Here is a 17,963-nt window from a genome sequence, read left to right on the forward strand (position 1 = left end):
AATGGAAAACTTGTGCCAACCTCACAGAGATCGAGGGAATTTGAGCAGGGATCAAATGGTTAGATCCAACATATTGAGCATGATAGGTTGAGTGTTCTTCTTTAGCCCAACATTCCTTAATATAAAATGGCAAAAGCCGATGACTTTGAATCTTTCTGCAAGCTTGACATAATTAAAACGCCTGTTGCTCCAAAAAGGAAGCTGCTTGAAAAAAAGGGAAAACAAAAAAGTTATATGAGAAAAAAAGAGAGGTCATTATTAACTTTATTTGGCCTAATTGGAACGAAAGTAGTTATAATAAATTAATACCGTTATTAAGTCCTTCGCATCTACGCCATTACTGACTATTAGTTCATCCATCTAGCGGATTGAGCTCCCAAGCTTGATAATTGGCATCGCAACTATTGCCAAGGGAAGGTAATTCACTTGCCCTTTGTTTATAAGCTCCTTACATTCCTCCTTGTACTTTGCAAATACTTGTTGTTAGAATAAACATTGGATCAACCATAAATGGCTCACATCGTTCGATCCTAGTGGAAGGATAAAAAACTAAGGTGAAATTAGCTCCCCCCCATCATTGTGAGTATTTCTATTGCATACAGAGAAGTTGGTTATTCTAATACAATCACCAACATTGAGGGTTTTGATAAAATCCTCATAATACACCTTGCCTATTGCGAGAGTGGTACAGCCACTCCCCTCTCTATCAGTTAAATCTAGCTTCAAACTTTTGGGTAGCCAACATTTTCTAAGGGCCATGTGCCGTACTTGATAAGAACTATACCTTCAAATATTTCATTTTTTATGGATAAGTCAATCTCATTGATTGAAAGGGGCCTATCAATTGTACTCACTCTCTGTACTTGCTTGCTCTGAAGATTCTATAGATAAGATATTTGGAGAACTCCCATCTTTTGGGGCCTCTAATTTAATCCTTTTGACATCTCTTTCAGCAACATTTTGGAAATAGCACTTCACGAAAGTTTTGTCAATGGTTACCATAGCATAACTCGATGATTCTGCATTAGTATCATCGAGAGTAACGGCTTTACTTTATATGTAGCAGTCGCTTGTCTCTGTAAAAAAAAACATCATTGGAAATGTTTCACCATGTGCTAGTTATAGTTGTAATTTCTAACTTTAGATTTGAATATGCTTCTCACAACATCATATTTTAAAGATAAAAGTTAAAAACGTCCCAAAAAAAAAGCTCTCGAATTTAAGATGCTTGGTACATAACATCATACTAGAAAAGGAAAACTATTAGATACTAAGAAGAAGATTTGAGCCTTATTATATTAACACTACATCATCAAAAAGTTTGTGCCCTTTCGATTACTTTTAGTGATGTCTGTGATAGTGTGTGTACAAAATATAACAATTAATCAAAAGTGCTTACTCGAAAGTGTTAATTATACAAGTGCATGTGTGTGCTCATAAACTTTGAAAAGCCTAATGCCCTTACAGTTTCATAGTACCAAGGCTTCATCATAGCCTTGTTTTTTATTTTCCTGCGCTTCATAACCCTCTTCTTCAGTTCCTTCTTTCTAACTTCGATGGATTTCAAGTTGCAAGATCCATTAGAAGATGATGTTTTTGGAGGCATTTTCACAAGCAACTGCTACAACCTATACTTTGCTTTCAACACTCTATATTCAACTCCTAAGTTCTTAAGGCGATGTAGAGTCTGTCGAGTAGTTTCTCACCACAGTCACAAGGCTTGAAGTAACATAACTGCATGACAATATGTAACTATTATTATATGAGTGCTTTCGCTAACAATGATATAATGAGTCCCTCGTTAAATATCTAACACAATGTACGTGAATAAATGATTCTATACGTACTTCATTTGTAAAAGAATTTCATGTCTACTAAGTATGATTTACCATGTAGGACAAGTACAGAGCAGCTACGTGCGATTAATTCAACATTTCCATAAATGAAAATATGCATAAATCCATGCACAACATTGGGACCAATGATTGATGGACCTGAAATTCAAAAGAGTCGAGGTACAATTTACTATCATGAATTATGACTCACTGACTCGAATGGATTGCTAATAAAAGAACCTGATGATATAATGAGTCCCTCATTAAATATCTAACACAATGTAAGTGAATAAATGATTCTATACGTACTTCGTTTGTAAAAGAATTTCATGTCTACTAAGTATGATTTACCATGTAGGACAAGTACAAAGCAGCTGCATGCAAACATTTCCATAAATGAAAATAGGCATAAATCCATGCACAACATTGGGACCAATGATTGATGGACCTGAAATTCAAAAGATTCGAGCTACAATTTACTATCATGAATTATGACTCACTAACTCGAATGGATTACTAATAAAAAAACCTGATGATAAATTATGTTTGCCATGTCGAGCAACTACTTCAGGTAGAAAAAGAGGGTACAGACATGTACACCAACGGCTGCTTTGTTGCCAATGCCACCCAAAAAAGCCAAAAAAAGGAATGTAGAAGCACATAGTTTTAGTGCAAATGTTATTGCATGTATTGTAATGATACTTCAAATCAATCATCTTTACGTTCTTTTACTACCTTCAATTGACATTTGATCTTCTAACTAGGATGCTCATAAATGGGAAAAATCCTTGGTTGAGCACAGAGGTTTCATCTCGTAGCATTCTAGATTCCAACCGTCAACCAAGGTTGTTTGGGAGGTAGAACATTCATGAAATAAGATTGGAAGGCCGCATGCAATAACTAGCTCACAATGCTTTTGGCAGCAAGGCAATGAAATACTAGCTATAAGGCCTAGAAGCCATAACAATCATGCATTGACCAATCCACATCCCTTCAAAAAAAAAAATTGTCAGGACTTCGACAAGGGATTTGATTTCAAGAGAGTGGCCTGCAAGCTAGAATGTGTGAGTAGGGAAAGCAAAAAAAATACGAAAAACATACAAAATGCCCAAAGTAAGAGTATGGAATGCTCCAAGAAAATGGAACCTAAAGTGACATCAAATTAGAAGTACACCAAAATAAGGCCATAACTATAGGTGAAAAGGGCACGAACCTCAATTCATCCAAATGAATTGGCATTTCTTTCCCGCTCACACCTCAAAACTCATGTCACAAGCATAGACAAAGATGAGTATACCCGGAGAAAGTAGTATTGCAATATCGAAGTAGACTCAAATCACATCTGTAAAATTGATTCAACTTTTGGAAATGGCAAGTACATAGCAAAATTCATCAAAATGGACTGGCATTTCTTTCCTGCTCATAGCTATAAACTTATGTCATGGACATAGGCACAGATGAGCATACTCGGACAAAGGGAAAATTTTGACAGAGTTATAGGAGCCTATCAAGTAAGCTCAAATCCTGTTTGTAAAATTGATTCAACTTTTGGAAATGACAAGTACATAGTGGTCTATGAATGGAAGTTACAGACCAGTTTATCTGAACCATTTGAAAAGGCTAGCAGTTTTACTAACCTAATCAAACTTAACCAACAACACAAAGTGACCTTCCCTCCAGGACCAGTAATACCCAAAACTACTATAATAGAATGTAACTATTGAAACAGTTAAGCCTTGATAATTTCACTTGTACAAATTATCAATGTACATATTCTTATAATTTTCCAACACTTAATTAGACACATTCACACTTAACCACTAGAAATACATGTTAGTATATATAGTTTCAGAACTCTATCACATAATTCTGAAAAGCTGGCTCAATGCTATTAGTAATGTAATTGTATGTAAACCACAAAGGGCTTGAAGATACAGAACTTCACATCCCTTACCTTGATTAGACTATGTGGATTTTTAAAAGATTACGAAGCTACGAAGGCAGATAGGATGTGGAAAGAGGGTCGAGACACAGTAGAGGATGGTAAGAAGATAACAATGATGTAAGGAAATGAGAGACAAAAGGGTCAAAAAATTGACCATTCGAAACCCTAAACGTTGAACTAACCATGCATTAACACTGAGGATTCCACTAACCTGATCAAACTTGACTACTATAGGACCAATAATATAATTTACATATACTCAAAACCACTATAATAGAATGTACTCATTGAAACAATTAAGCGTTGATAATGAGTATATTCAAATATTAGTGCTTATGAAAACCAAAATGAAAATGATTGGCAGAACTCATTGCAAATTTTATTAACTTGTCAGCATTGTAATCTGCTATCACACATTACCCAAAACATTCGGAATTGGAAAACCACCATTTCATATTAAGAATTACCATATTAAGTTATTTTTAAAAATCGATCAATTACAAGGAAATGAAAAAGCTTAAGCTTCAAAGAATAAGCCATATACTAATAATTCAAATCTTTCTGCTTGTGTTTCAAAGAATTAAACACAGAAAGAGATAAGTCACCCGTCATTTAGGTACTTTTTCAACTCATAACATGTCTAAGTTTTTCACAAGTACTGAGAGTTTATAATATACTAGATGATGAGATTCCAAAAGAGGCCTAACAAAGTATAAACGGGCACTAGTTCCCAAAGGTAAATTGAAACAGTATTACGGACCCCATGGCAAGGAAATATCACAAAGAGTTGACCATGTTACTATTAAGCCATATTGACAAAATAAAAAGATATGTATCACATCCAGCTCCTTGTCATTGGAGGAACATTTGCATCATTCAAATATGTCATATATGAGAATTCCGCACTTTAGAATAGGAACAATTGGCTTCTGTAAGCAGACCCACTAGTATCATGACCCTCATGTTTCATGTTGCATCAATCACTATGATTACCCAGGACTCTATGATCCTGTGTCTATTTTGCATTATTGCAAGAAGGAGCGAGAAGCCTCATTGCTTGACTACAGACACTTCCTAATGAGGCAACATCGTCTGCTAAGAAACTTTTGCCTAGTGCACACCAAGAATACAACCTCAGATTTCACTTACATGTCACAATTCCAAATAACTTTTAAAACCATTTAATTTCACATGTATTTTTGTAATGTTGACGACTTGATTATGTTTGTGGCAACATCTTGTAGAAAGTCCCATAAGGCAACTTTACCACCAAACTTTTCCAATCTATGGGCTTCGATTATATTGTTGCAAAATCGTTTTACATCCTTTCGATTGAGAGACTCTATGATAGCTTCTCTTAAAGTGCAGACTCTTACTGAAAGAATGGCAACCTGAGACTTTGTCCACCATAGTTGCTTAGAAAGGTCTCTTACTCTACTTTTAGCAAAAAGAGTTGCATTTCTAAGCTCACTCTTTGTAAGATAATCTAGCCTTCTTCCACAACCAGTACTCCTATCTCCTCTCTTATTCTCAACCTTCTCTTCTCTGTACAATCTCATTCTAAAGTCAACAAGTTTAACTATCCCCTTGCAATGGTGGCATGTAAAGCCTTTAAATGGTTGCCCATCTTGTGAAATGCGTATGCAACTTATGTGACGAAAGCATCCATCCACATGAATATCCATACATCCATTATTTAACGTCGCCTTAACATGATGCTCTATAAACCAATACTTCCCGCCACATTGATCATCTAAGAAAGGCTTTATCTTGACATACTTGTTACCTACTTTGACCTCATGTCTCCAAAGGCCCCAACATAGCAAGTCAAAATTTACAAAAGAAGATTCGTTTTCTCTATTAAAACTTGAATCAACAGAGAAAGCACTCATACTTGGGCTTCTAGTTTTTGTTGAAACCAAAAAGTTGCTAAGAGATCTTTGCTTTAGATCATGCTCCTTATACTTTCGAGGATGCCCTCGCAAGCCAGTGAGTGCTACCTTTGGATTTTCATCTTTTCTCATGAGCGACTTGATATGAGAGTTTGACTTTGTGTGTTCATTGAGAACCATGTACAAATCTAATCTTGGAGGACGTAAACGCAACCATGCATCATCATATTTGCATCGCACCTTCACTAAGCTTTTGTCCTTAAAATCATGTATTGTAGCTTCAACAACCTCAAAATCCCAACCTATTGAAATGATAGGAGATGAGTAAGAGACTTAATGTAAGAAGATGGCAAATACTAATTGAGGAATAAAGGAACAAATAATACCTTCATTTGTGGACATAAAAGATTTCATCTTCTCTATCACATCTTCTATCTCTCTTTTGTCATCCTTTGTCGGTTGATGCACTACTTTGGGCATATCTTCTTTTCATAGTCCTTGAGCAACCATATACTTGAGCTCATGCTTTTTACTTTCTAATATGTGAAATCTCATGAAGTTAGAAAAGCAATTGTATGCTGCATGCTTGCCTTCTATCAATCCTTTACCATAAAGTTCATTACACTCATGACACCAAATTTGCACATGGGGCACCCCATTGAAGTCCTCAGAATGCAACTCAAACTTATCATCCCTTAATACTACCATTTCCTTTAGCTTTGATCTAACTCTATTAGATTCACATTGCCAAAGTTCAAGAATAGTTGGGCTCAGTAATCTACTAGAAAGCTTTGAAGACATGTGCACTTGGGCATCAAGATTTATGTCATCAGCAGCTAGTTGAGTGCAATGTCTTTTACATGGATAAGGAGTTTCCTCTATGCGGCATAGACTTCTCTTGATGTGCACTAAGAGTTGATCATTGATTGTCCATCGTTCCTCTTGCCGTTTGGTTATTGTATATTCATCCTCAATAAACTCAAAGGGTTCCAATAGAAGCTCATCACCTTCAATTTGTTCACGAACATGAGAGAATGCAGGATGACTTGTATCTCTTGTCACCCTAACAACATCTAATTTCTCCCTATTATCATAGTCAATTGCTTGAATCCTGAAAAAAGATGCCATGATAGGAGACCGATGTACTTCAAAATGAGAACCTTAATTATAACCCCCCCTCCACCTGTGTGTGCATGACCTGCAAAATTTAGATTGCCAATTTGTGCATGACTGGTGAGTTTAAATTTAATCATTATAATAAAAATTTGTATGCATGACTCATGGGTTTGAGTTTAACCATAATAAACACAAACTCTTCCCAAATTAATACACAATTCTAATACACAAATATAAAATTTTGAAAAAAAATAAAAATACATTCTAAGACACTTTACACTTTATTAAATTCAAATACTATAAACACATATACTAGTATTCAAAATGCAAGAAGTTACAACACGAAGATAAAAATTTGAGAATTTTTAAATTCAAATAGTATAGATGCATATACTAGTATTCAAAATGCATTGAAAGAGTAACATTATAGTTTATAAACATAATTGTCCAAGAGTAGCTTTATAATAAAATCGGATTAATAAAACTGAGGCATCATCTCAATTGCAGGCCGCAAACAGGCATGGGGTTGAGTGTTAAATCTTGCTAGTCGATTATTCATCTCGGCCAATGTCATTCTATTTTGTTTTTCCACAAACATATAGTTAGTTGCATTGAAATAAATCTACTGCAACTTGCCACTCCATGCTGACTATTTTGTGTAATCCTCTTTGAAGTAGTATTCCTTACACTCCTTATAAAAATTAATAACCTCTTTAATCATGTATCCCATGGCAAACACATCTGATTCTTTACTGTAAGCATTGGTGTTCTCAGGGTCGATTATTTTTGGAGCTTGCCAAGGCCGGAGTCGATTTTGTCTTATTGTTGTAGTCTTCTTGATCTTATAAGTCACATCATCCATATCTAAAGTACGCTTCACAAAATTAACAGCTTCTCTTGATTCACTGCATCGAAGTAGCAATCCCCAATCAATGATGCCAACCCGTGGACTATGATTCTTGGTAAAATCTAGCATGACATTGAAAGGGTGTAGATCACAATGTATAATGCCTTCTTGGTGTACAGTCGCTAATGCATCAAGCAATGCGTACTGTATGATGTTTGGGGTAGCTTCCACAAATGCCTTTAATCTCGTAAGCTGTACATCACTTAGTATTGGATCTGGTTCTCTCCTAGTGACTCCATTTCCTTTCAAGCATAACACTTGCTTTTTGAAAGTCCCTTTCTCAAAGAGTAGCTGCATCATCATGTCTCCAATACTCCCTTCATTGAAGTATGGAAAAATGTTGATCCAAGGTAAGCTTCTAGTAAATCCTATGCATCTGACAATCCCTGGATGTAATATTTGCATTCCATACTCTTTGTCAAATGACTTTAAGGTGTGAGATATGTTTCCTTTGTAGTGCTTCGCTGCATAAGTAATACTTCGAGGAAAGAAAGAGATGCCATTAAAAGTGACTTTAAAGCATACTCCAAATGAGCCAGCACCAAGATTCTCACCCTCCTCTATAGCCTCATGGAGGATACCTAACACAATTGAACAATCACCATTCCTAAATGAATGTGCTTTGTGAGAAGCATCCCTGCAACTACCCTCAATAGCTAACCATGCCTCAGAAGATGGATCACATGAATGTTTTGATTGCTCATATCGCACTTTCTTCGAAATAGTGAAATGTGAATCTATGTCTTTTGCCCTCTTGCTTCTACCCTTCTCCTCTTTCCACTTCAAATCCCAAAAACCTAATTTCTCCATGTCAATATTAGGAGGCAAGTCATCTCACAAGTCTTCTGCACATTTCTTCATATTTCCTATGATGCTATTGATCATGTGACGTACTCCACCTTCATTCATTTTACTCTTGGGCAGCGTCTCTCCCATTGTGTTGGCTATGACCTCATTGTAGAAACACTCTATCTGTATTGCATTGCTAGTTATGTCTGTTATTTGCTCCTTGCTCATCTTACTTATCCCTATACAAAGATGCTGCCTAGTGACTTTGAGCCAATTTTTCCTTTGCTCTGCTTGCATCTTTTCACAAAAGGTTTTCTAGCAAAACATGCATGAAAAAACCAAGTATTGAGAGAGAATCTAAAATATATTCATATTTTAAATAATCAATGAGCACAAAGTTAATTACAATAAAGAACACAATGAACTCCATTCTTACGAAATTTGCATCATGCTTACATGGGCCTACCATTTGAGTGTGTGGAGAAGTGTGTGTTAGACACTAGATTCTACACTAGAAGTGTAGTCCCCTACATTCTACACAAAATATTTCCAAAGAGGACAATGATGCGGGTACAGGTAAAAGAGGAATAGCGAAGAGTGAAATGGAAGTAAGGCAAGTAATGAATCAAGGGAGATGAATTCCTCTAGAAAGAAGTAATGCATGGTGGCACCAGCATGATAGGGGTATAAAGTTGAAGTTGACAATGCCCCTAAAGAGTGCAAAGCAAGGTGTTCTTTTTCATGTGGAGGAAACTCTATACCTTTGAGTTATGATTGCTTGCTAGCGATAAGAATCCTTACAATTTGCTCACAATTTGGGCCTTCACAATTAATGTTAGGTCTTTATTGAGGATGGAAACTTGGTAGAAGAATACCAACATGCAAATCCGAATCTCAATGCTACTTATAACCAAGGCGGTGATAGCTGAAGGAGTCTAACTAAGCTATTATTTTACCAATTGCAACAACGCATGGGTTTCCCATTAGTCTATTAATTATACTAGATTACAAGTATTTTAAACTAAACAACACAAACAACCATTTCATATGCAAGCTACAATGACACGAACATCAAATCAAATGACTAAGTGTCAAAGCTTGGACAATTACTTTTAATAATGTTAAGTGCAACAACATCACAAGTCGAATAAACGACCAAGTGTTGAAGCCAAAACTATCATACAACACTGATAACCTACAACGACACTAAAAGCCAAATAAATGACCATGTGTCAAAGTTTAAACATTTGTTTTATGAAATAAGCTACGACAACACTGAAAGCCGAATAAATGACCTAGTGTCGAAGCCTACTTATTTTATAAATTATATATCTAAGGAACAACACCAAAAGGGAGGTGGCTCAAAAAAGTTTCCTTGTGCCCCTCAAGCCTATGTACATTAGGTTAGCTACTTCTTGTTAAATTATGCTAGTTTCATTATTACTCGACATTGTGTTAATCGGAATATCTTATGTCGGAACATTGTGTTGGACTTAATTATAGAAGTGGCTCTCCACTATCTATCCTTTTTTAAATAATAGATTAATTGTTTGAGAGCCTGAAGGATCTTTACAAAGGCAATGCTAAATAGACTGAGTAGAACTAAAGAAAATCAAGTATAAGAGGCATCAACTTCAAAAATACTCCTCCACCATTGATTCAATGCAATCCCTCTGTGGATAGAAAGAAAAAAAAAGAGAGTGATGAGATAAAAAAACTTCAAAAAATAAATTCAAAATTAATGGTGTTCATTAAGATTAGAGATCAATGTATGCAAGAAAGCATAGCATCCTAATCTCATCCTAATGAAAAGGCCAAAAAAGAGCAATAAAGAGAGAAAATCATAGCATCATAATCTCATCCTAATGCAAAGGCCAAAAAGAGCAATAAAGAGAGAAAGGCTTTTTAGAATTCTCTAGAATTCAAGAAAGCATGGTATCCTAATCTCATCCTAATGCAAAGGACAAAAAGAGCAATAAAGAGAGAAAAGGTTTTTAGAATTCTCTAGAATTCAAGAAGATGCAAGAGGAGTGCTTACTCATTTCAAAAGGAAAATGCCAATAATAGCATTTCAAAATGTCCCATGACATAAGCCTCTCTACGCAAATATCCATGTCACATGATGCAAGCTTCTAGACAATTTTTAATATAAAATGCCCTTCTGTATATTAACCTTTGGGTATTAAATTACTTCCTTATGTATATATAAATCTGTAAGTAATTGAATTAATAAAAACCCATCTGTTGAACTCATGTGATAGGGTTACATATGATGAGTGACCCCCCCTCGAGAAGCGATCAATCTCATCTATGACAATCTTGGGTTGTCGAGGGACCCCTTGCGAAATGGCTTCAACAAGCTTAGGACAAGCGGCAAGAAAAAGGTCATTGCATTCGTGGCTTTGCATCTCTATTCTTTTGCTATTCCTTTAGTCGAGACCTGTTGGGTTTTTAAACTAGTTTGCTCTCCTCTATCCAAGATGTAATTGTTTACATATTCTAATCTATCAAATCAAGCCATCTTATGATCTTTGCCATCTTTGAAGACCCGTGTACTGATAGATTCCCCACACATTACATTGATGAATATGATAGGTTAGTGGCATGATAGTTAAGGCTAGAGGAGGTAAGCACTAGCATCGAAATGCATTTTGGTTGGTTTAGGATTAACTACAACCCCCACAAAATATAACCTTTAGTAAATCCCAAACAATCACCGCACTTGTTTCAGTAAATCCCAATCAATAAATCCTAAAAAAGAGAAAATATAAATCCCAAATAGCCACCGAGCTTGTTTTAGTGACAATAACCATGCATGAGGGACCGACTAATTCATAGGTTCAAATTAGCATTTAGTCGAAATTAGACTATAATAACAATGATTGTGCATGAGGGACCATCTAATTTACAGGCTCAGAGTAGCATTGAGCTGGAATCAGACTATAATAACAATGACTTTGCATGGGGGACCATCGAGTTCACAAGCTTAGATTAGCATTCAGTTGGTGTATCAGCCTATTATAAATATAGTTTAGAATGAGAACTATTGTTGTTATTACAGCTTGATGAACTGACTCACTGCTAATCTAATGTCCTGTTTTGATCTTTCCTTTCTTTAGTTGAATGTAATAACAATGAATTTGCATGAGGTGCCATCTAGTTCACAGGCCGCCCAAATTAGCATTTTTTAATGATCGAGAAATTCTTCCATGGCAACCATCTAATCGCACATCATGGCTAGAAGATGATGTATATGACCGCCTATGCTAGGTTGGGCTACCAACAAAGCTGAATGTATGTGCCACTGCTCCTCCCCCCTCATCCCATTGAATTATTATGATCTTGGCTCCAACGATCAAGAAATTCTCCCATGGCAACCATCTAATCATACATCATGGCTAGACGATGATGTATATGACCGCCTATGCTAGGCTGGGCTACCAGCAAAGCTGGGTGTATGTGCCACTGCTCCTCCCCCCTCATCCCATTGAATTATTTAGATCTTGGCTCCGATGACCAAGAAATTCTCCCATGGCAACCATCTAATCGCACATCATGGCTAGTTGATGATGTATATGACCGCCTATGCTAGGCTAGGCTACTAGCAAAGCTGAACTATGCTAGGCTGGGCTACCAGCAAAATCCAGCTGGTGGATTGTGTGCTCTTAGTAGCAATAGGTACCCAGAGTCGCACTTCACACCATCATGAGGTCCTCTTCATCCAATCGTAGAAAGGGGATGCCTAAAGAAACCACAATATCAACATATGGGCCTCGAATGTGAATGGACACTTGCTCCCTGCACGTTGGATAATATCACATGTTAAAAAAGGGAAACTTACATAATGCTTTGAGGGCTTTTGCACGAGAAGCAATAAGGGTGAAGGGGATCTTAGCTAGCTGAACACCTTTGCAAGCCTCGCAAACATGCTTAACTAGATTTGCATTGACATTGGTGAAGTGAATTGCTTTCAAGTTGTCCTTGGTTGGACCGTCAGGAACCTCTACCAAAATGGTAAAGTCAAACACACAAATTGTCCCTTTTGCTTTCAGGAATGACACATTATTCATGACGTACATTACAATACCTTCTTCATTGAACTCTTGCACATGTTGAGTGAGAATGGGTTTTCTTTCATTGACAAATGACAGCTTCAACAATCAAAATCACAAACAAAAATAAGTTACAATGGCTAACGTTACAACTTCAAAATCTAGAAAAGAAAGCAAAGCTCAATCTACTTTACCACGGCTCTCTCATGGGTCATCCACAATAATGATCTGATCATCCATGCCTTCATCATTTGCAACTTTAATGATCATAATTGAAATTGCTCCCATCACATTAGATATTGACAACTTACCAAAGTTGGTCATCTCAGCAGCCCAAGGAACATACATGCATAGTGAATGATTGGGTAGCAATCGATTCTCCTCAAAAGATTCTCCTCTAATGATGCATGTAGTAGCACCAATAAGTAGAGAGAACTTGGAGTTTCTACCTTGAGTTGTCCCTCTTGGAACAACACTTGCCCCCTCGATTCTATCGAACTCTCCGCTTTGCAAGAAATTGACAAATTGGTGAATGTAGGTAGAAGGTGTAAGCAATGTCATTGAGAACAAAACCTATCAATAAAGTTCGCTTTAAGGAATATGGGGTATTTTGGGTTTACTTGCAAAGTAATTTTCCTTCAAAAACAAATCTATGAGGAGCACAATCAAATAGCTGAGCTATGCTTAGCGACACCAAGGAATTTTTCCCTCCTACAAAGTTCTCTTTAGATGGGACTATTGCTTTTGTAGTGGGTGCAAAGTTATGGGGTGATGGTTAGAAGTTCTTAACATCATAGGTCCATTGAAAGAGTTAACTTCATCATTATTTTTCTTGGAAATATGTTGCTTGTTTGCTCAAATACAAACATAACAAGCTAGGAAGATGAAGAACATTGTATGAATAAATTATACTTGGGTCAACGTTTGCTTGGGTGTGCCAATCACGAAACTATTTTCGGGGCCATTTTGAGGCCGCAACATAATGCGCTTCTTGGTGAATATTTGAATTTTGCGTGGATCCATGCTCTCATCAAAAATTTTTTCGATGTCATGAACCCGCACTGGCGTAATAATGAGATGCAATCTTATCATGGTTAATAGTGTAGAGCTCAACACATGGCACTATATGCATTTACTCATGAGCATAGAGATTGTTGCTCTATCTAGCCTGACTACATGATGCAGCCTTTGCCTTGCCATGTTTGCTTGCGTAGCTTCGTCATCTGTCATCACTGTGCAACATAATCTTTTGCTACGTTGACCACCATGCTGGTTCGAGCACAACCACGTTGGCCTGACAATAGCACAAAAATTTTGCCTTGCCACCTGTCATTACGCAGCTTCGCCATCGATCACTGCGCAACATAATCTTTTGCTGCAATGACCATCGTGCTGGTTCAAGCAATGATGTTGGCATGGAGAGACCACCACGTTGGCATGAAGACCACCGTGGCAGACCAATGTGGCATTCAATCTCTATCGAGACCCCTCAAGGTCCATGTCCGCAACCACCATGCTAGATGTTGTAGCTATTTTAGTTCTAAACCAAGGAAAATAGTGTTATTTTAGAGATATTTTAGTTGTATTACTCCTTATGCAATAATTTCTCAACCACTGCACATGTTCTTGGAGCTATTTTAGTTCCAAGCTAAGGCAAATGTAGACATTTATAATTTAGTATTGTTTCCTTGCAACCACCATGCTAGTTATTGGAGTTATCAGAGTTCTAAAGCATCGCGCTGGTTATTGGAACCATTTTCATTACAGTAAGAATAGTTTTTTCAACAATTTCTTGTGCAATGATCCCTATGGTTGTAGTTAAATGTAAACGAGGGAAGAAATATGCCATTTGTTCTTCATTGGAGCCACTTTCACTACCAAAGTAACAGCCAACAATAGTTTTGGCGATAATGGAAACAAACGAAATTGCATCCAATAGTTTTTGCGATAATAGTATTACATCAAAATTGAAACAAAATAAATTACATCTGAAGCAAACATTTAACAAAACAGATTACATACAAAGATGCTAGCACTTTGTCTTTGTGACACTTCTTTAAGCACTTGTCAACACCACCACTGTGGTAGGACTAGGTGTCACTTTTTGCCCTTGTTAGCACTTTCTTACACTTTTGACTGGTGCCTTGTATGTTGGGGACAATATGAGCACGTCATAGTGCTATCGTAGGTAGGACTTTCTTACAATTTTGACCTGGAACTCCTCGTATGCAGGGGACAATACCAGTACCTTGTAATTGAAATAACCTTTTTCATGGCAACTTCAGAAGTCAAGGCACTAGAAAAGGAAACTCAACTTGGAGGTGAGCTCAATTGAGCACAACATTCAATAGCGGATAGGGAACTCAATATGGTGGTGAGCTCCAGCACATTGACTCATGATCTCAGTGTGTTAGAGCTGATCACCAAGTTGAGTTCCTTCCCCAGTGCAGAAGGTTGTGCGCAAGTATGAGAGGCTGAACACCAAGTTGAGTTCTCTCCTAGTGCCTCACGGAACAACAATGACCCATTTCCCTTGGCTTCCCATCCTGCAACATGGTTGGTCATGAGTTTTTTATTTCAAGTCTTTCAAGGAATTGCCTTCATCATAGCAACTTCTTTCAAGGCACTGGTGGGGTTATCAAAGAATTGCTTCTTTCAAGGCACCACTGGCAAAGAGAACTCAATGATGAACCATTTTTCTCAGCTCCCCATCCTGCAACTCCCTTGGTCATGGCTATGGCCAATGGAGTGTTGCAGATGGAGAGCCAAGGCAAACAATGGATCCCATGACTTGGGCAGCATTATGAAGGGGCATCGAGGTTGCAGCAAAAGATTCATCATAGGGGAGAAGGGGGCGGGGGCTTAGAGAGAGTGTGGAAGGGGCTAGGAGAGAAATTTTCTTGGGTGCAGTGAATTGTTTCTCTACCCTTAAGGCCTTTATATAGCTAGACTTGCCACCCTCCCACTCTTTCCCCCTTTATTTCTTGTGTCAGTTGTGCGACTCTTCTTGAAAAGAACAATTAGCACAAATTCCAAGTTTCATACTCAAGAATCCAATGAGCACAAATGCTCTCACGTGTCTTCTAGATTTTTTTCCAAGTCTAACATATCAAGTAATCTTAATGACATTGAAGCACACTTAATCTCCATTAATTATTCTCGATGCTCAAATTCGAGAATTAACATGTGAAGGGACTACGTGGTAGTGTTGTCAATGTATTTGCTAATGTTGACAGAGCTCAACTTGTATTGCCAAGGTTTTTGAGCAAACATGACACTGTTGCCCTGGCATTCAAATGAAAACTCTCATATAAACATAACTACATGATTGGTGTTGTTCAACCACCTTTCACAATACTGGCATTAACTGAGTTATTGGCAACTCCCCTATATAAACAAAACAATGTCACTATAAATCCTCTCTGGGGGAGACCATATAAAGCTTATTCAAGTACAAGACAAAACACATGATGACAATGAATCTGATGCTTTTCAAGAAGCACTGGAAGAAGATCTTGTGACTGATACTTTAGTTCATGGAATATACACAAGCCAACAAGTTGTTGAATTCAAGGATTAAACTATTGCCGTTGCTCCTTTGGAAGGATTTCCTCCTTGAAAGACAAATATTGCGAGGAGCTAGCATTCCTAAATATGTTCTACAAAAACAAGCAAAACTACAATATTCCAGAGCGTACCTCATACCAAGAAACTGTAGGTTGGGAGTTAACAAACACAGACCGTCGATTTGCACTTTCCATAGACAATTTTTTTTCTTGAACAATGGAAATTTTGTTGTGACAAGTCTTATCTTCATCTTGGGTGCGCTTGCACAAAGCCCAAACAAAAGGAAAAACACTACAAGTGAAGGATGCACTATTGGATAAAAAAATTAAAAGACTTCTTCAATCCAACATAGGCTATGAAGACTCCTCACATCTTCGAACCTCTACTGACTACAAGTACTATCTCAATAAAACCTTTTCAGAATGCTGAGATAGCTAGGCCCCCCAACTTCTTTGTGATACCATCAAGTTGAAAAACTTTGGAAACCACTAGTGGAATGCTTGGGAAAACTAAACACATCCACAAAAATAGAACACCATTCAAACCCAAATGTGTTAACTCAATAACTAATTCGGTCTTGACCCTATTACCACAGCACAATATTCTATCCATAGATTTCAAGCCCTTAAGAACTTGCTCCGGCCGACTGAGAACACAACACATTCTTAGGAAAGGTTAAGGACTTCTTCTTCCTCACTGAATTCCAGAATAGGGGAAGCCAACATGATCATGGACTCCTGTGGATTGAAAATGCCCGTACTTTTGGTATTTGCATAAATGTAGAGATCGAAGCCTTTGTCAACATGTATATTTCAACGGATATTTCATCATTTCCCTTTTGAATCAAGATCCAAACACACAAACATCATAAAACTTGTTTCAAAAGAAAATGCAGGTTTGGATTCCCTCGTCCACCTATGCAAAAGACACAAGTACTACTGCCACTACAAATTGATTCACACAAAAACATCAAATGAACCTCATTAACTCCATTTTGTTGGAAAACACGACAATGTCGCTAGACTATACTTCCTTTCTAACTTCTCTTAAATTGACAGAAAGACAAGTACATTTTAATGCTACAAGCTTCTATTTCACAACCAACACTATTCTTAAGAAGGCAACTGAAGGATACATACAAAAGCAATGTCAATCCAACTTTGTCAAGGTTATGGGGTGCCAACACAAACTTTCAATATGTTCTAAATCCCCATGGAGCTGCCACTTATTGCACATCTTATATCACTTTAGCAGTAAAAGGACCTATCATCACATAGTATAGCCTTCAACACATTGCCAAATCCATTGTGTTGGGAATGCAATCTTGAATACTCAACACATAAGCTCACAAAGCAGTGCACTTAACTCTATCTTTGCCACTTTCCACGTCCACAAGATGATTTTAATATATTAACACAAGCCCTCTAGAGAAATGCACACTACTCTTGAAACAATGAGAGCAGCTACAACAACTAGATCCATAGAGTACAAACATCTTCTATGATGATGTAATTGTCACATATTTGAAACGTTCAAACACTTTGGAAGAAATTTTCTTAGAAACTTTTGCAAGTGAGTACACAGTTATTGCAACAACATTTCAAAGAAGAAGATACACAAAAGTAATCTGCTTCAACAACTATAGCCAAATCAACGATCCCGAGAACTACTACAGAGAGCTATGTACTTTGTTCTTATTATACCACAATGTTGAGCCAATTCTTGATCATAGTACTTCTACATGGCATGATCTGTATCATAACTACAAACTCATCATAGACCCAAACAAAGAAAAATTCAACAAGGAATAAGAAATTCAAGTACTACTCTAATACTTCCACATCCTCAACCAATGAGTCT

This window comes from Dipteris shenzhenensis, chromosome 8 (assembly GCF_047967505.1).
Source record: "Dipteris shenzhenensis isolate YYH24624 ecotype China chromosome 8, Dip_SZ_1.0, whole genome shotgun sequence".
NCBI lineage: Eukaryota > Viridiplantae > Streptophyta > Polypodiopsida > Gleicheniales > Dipteridaceae > Dipteris > Dipteris shenzhenensis.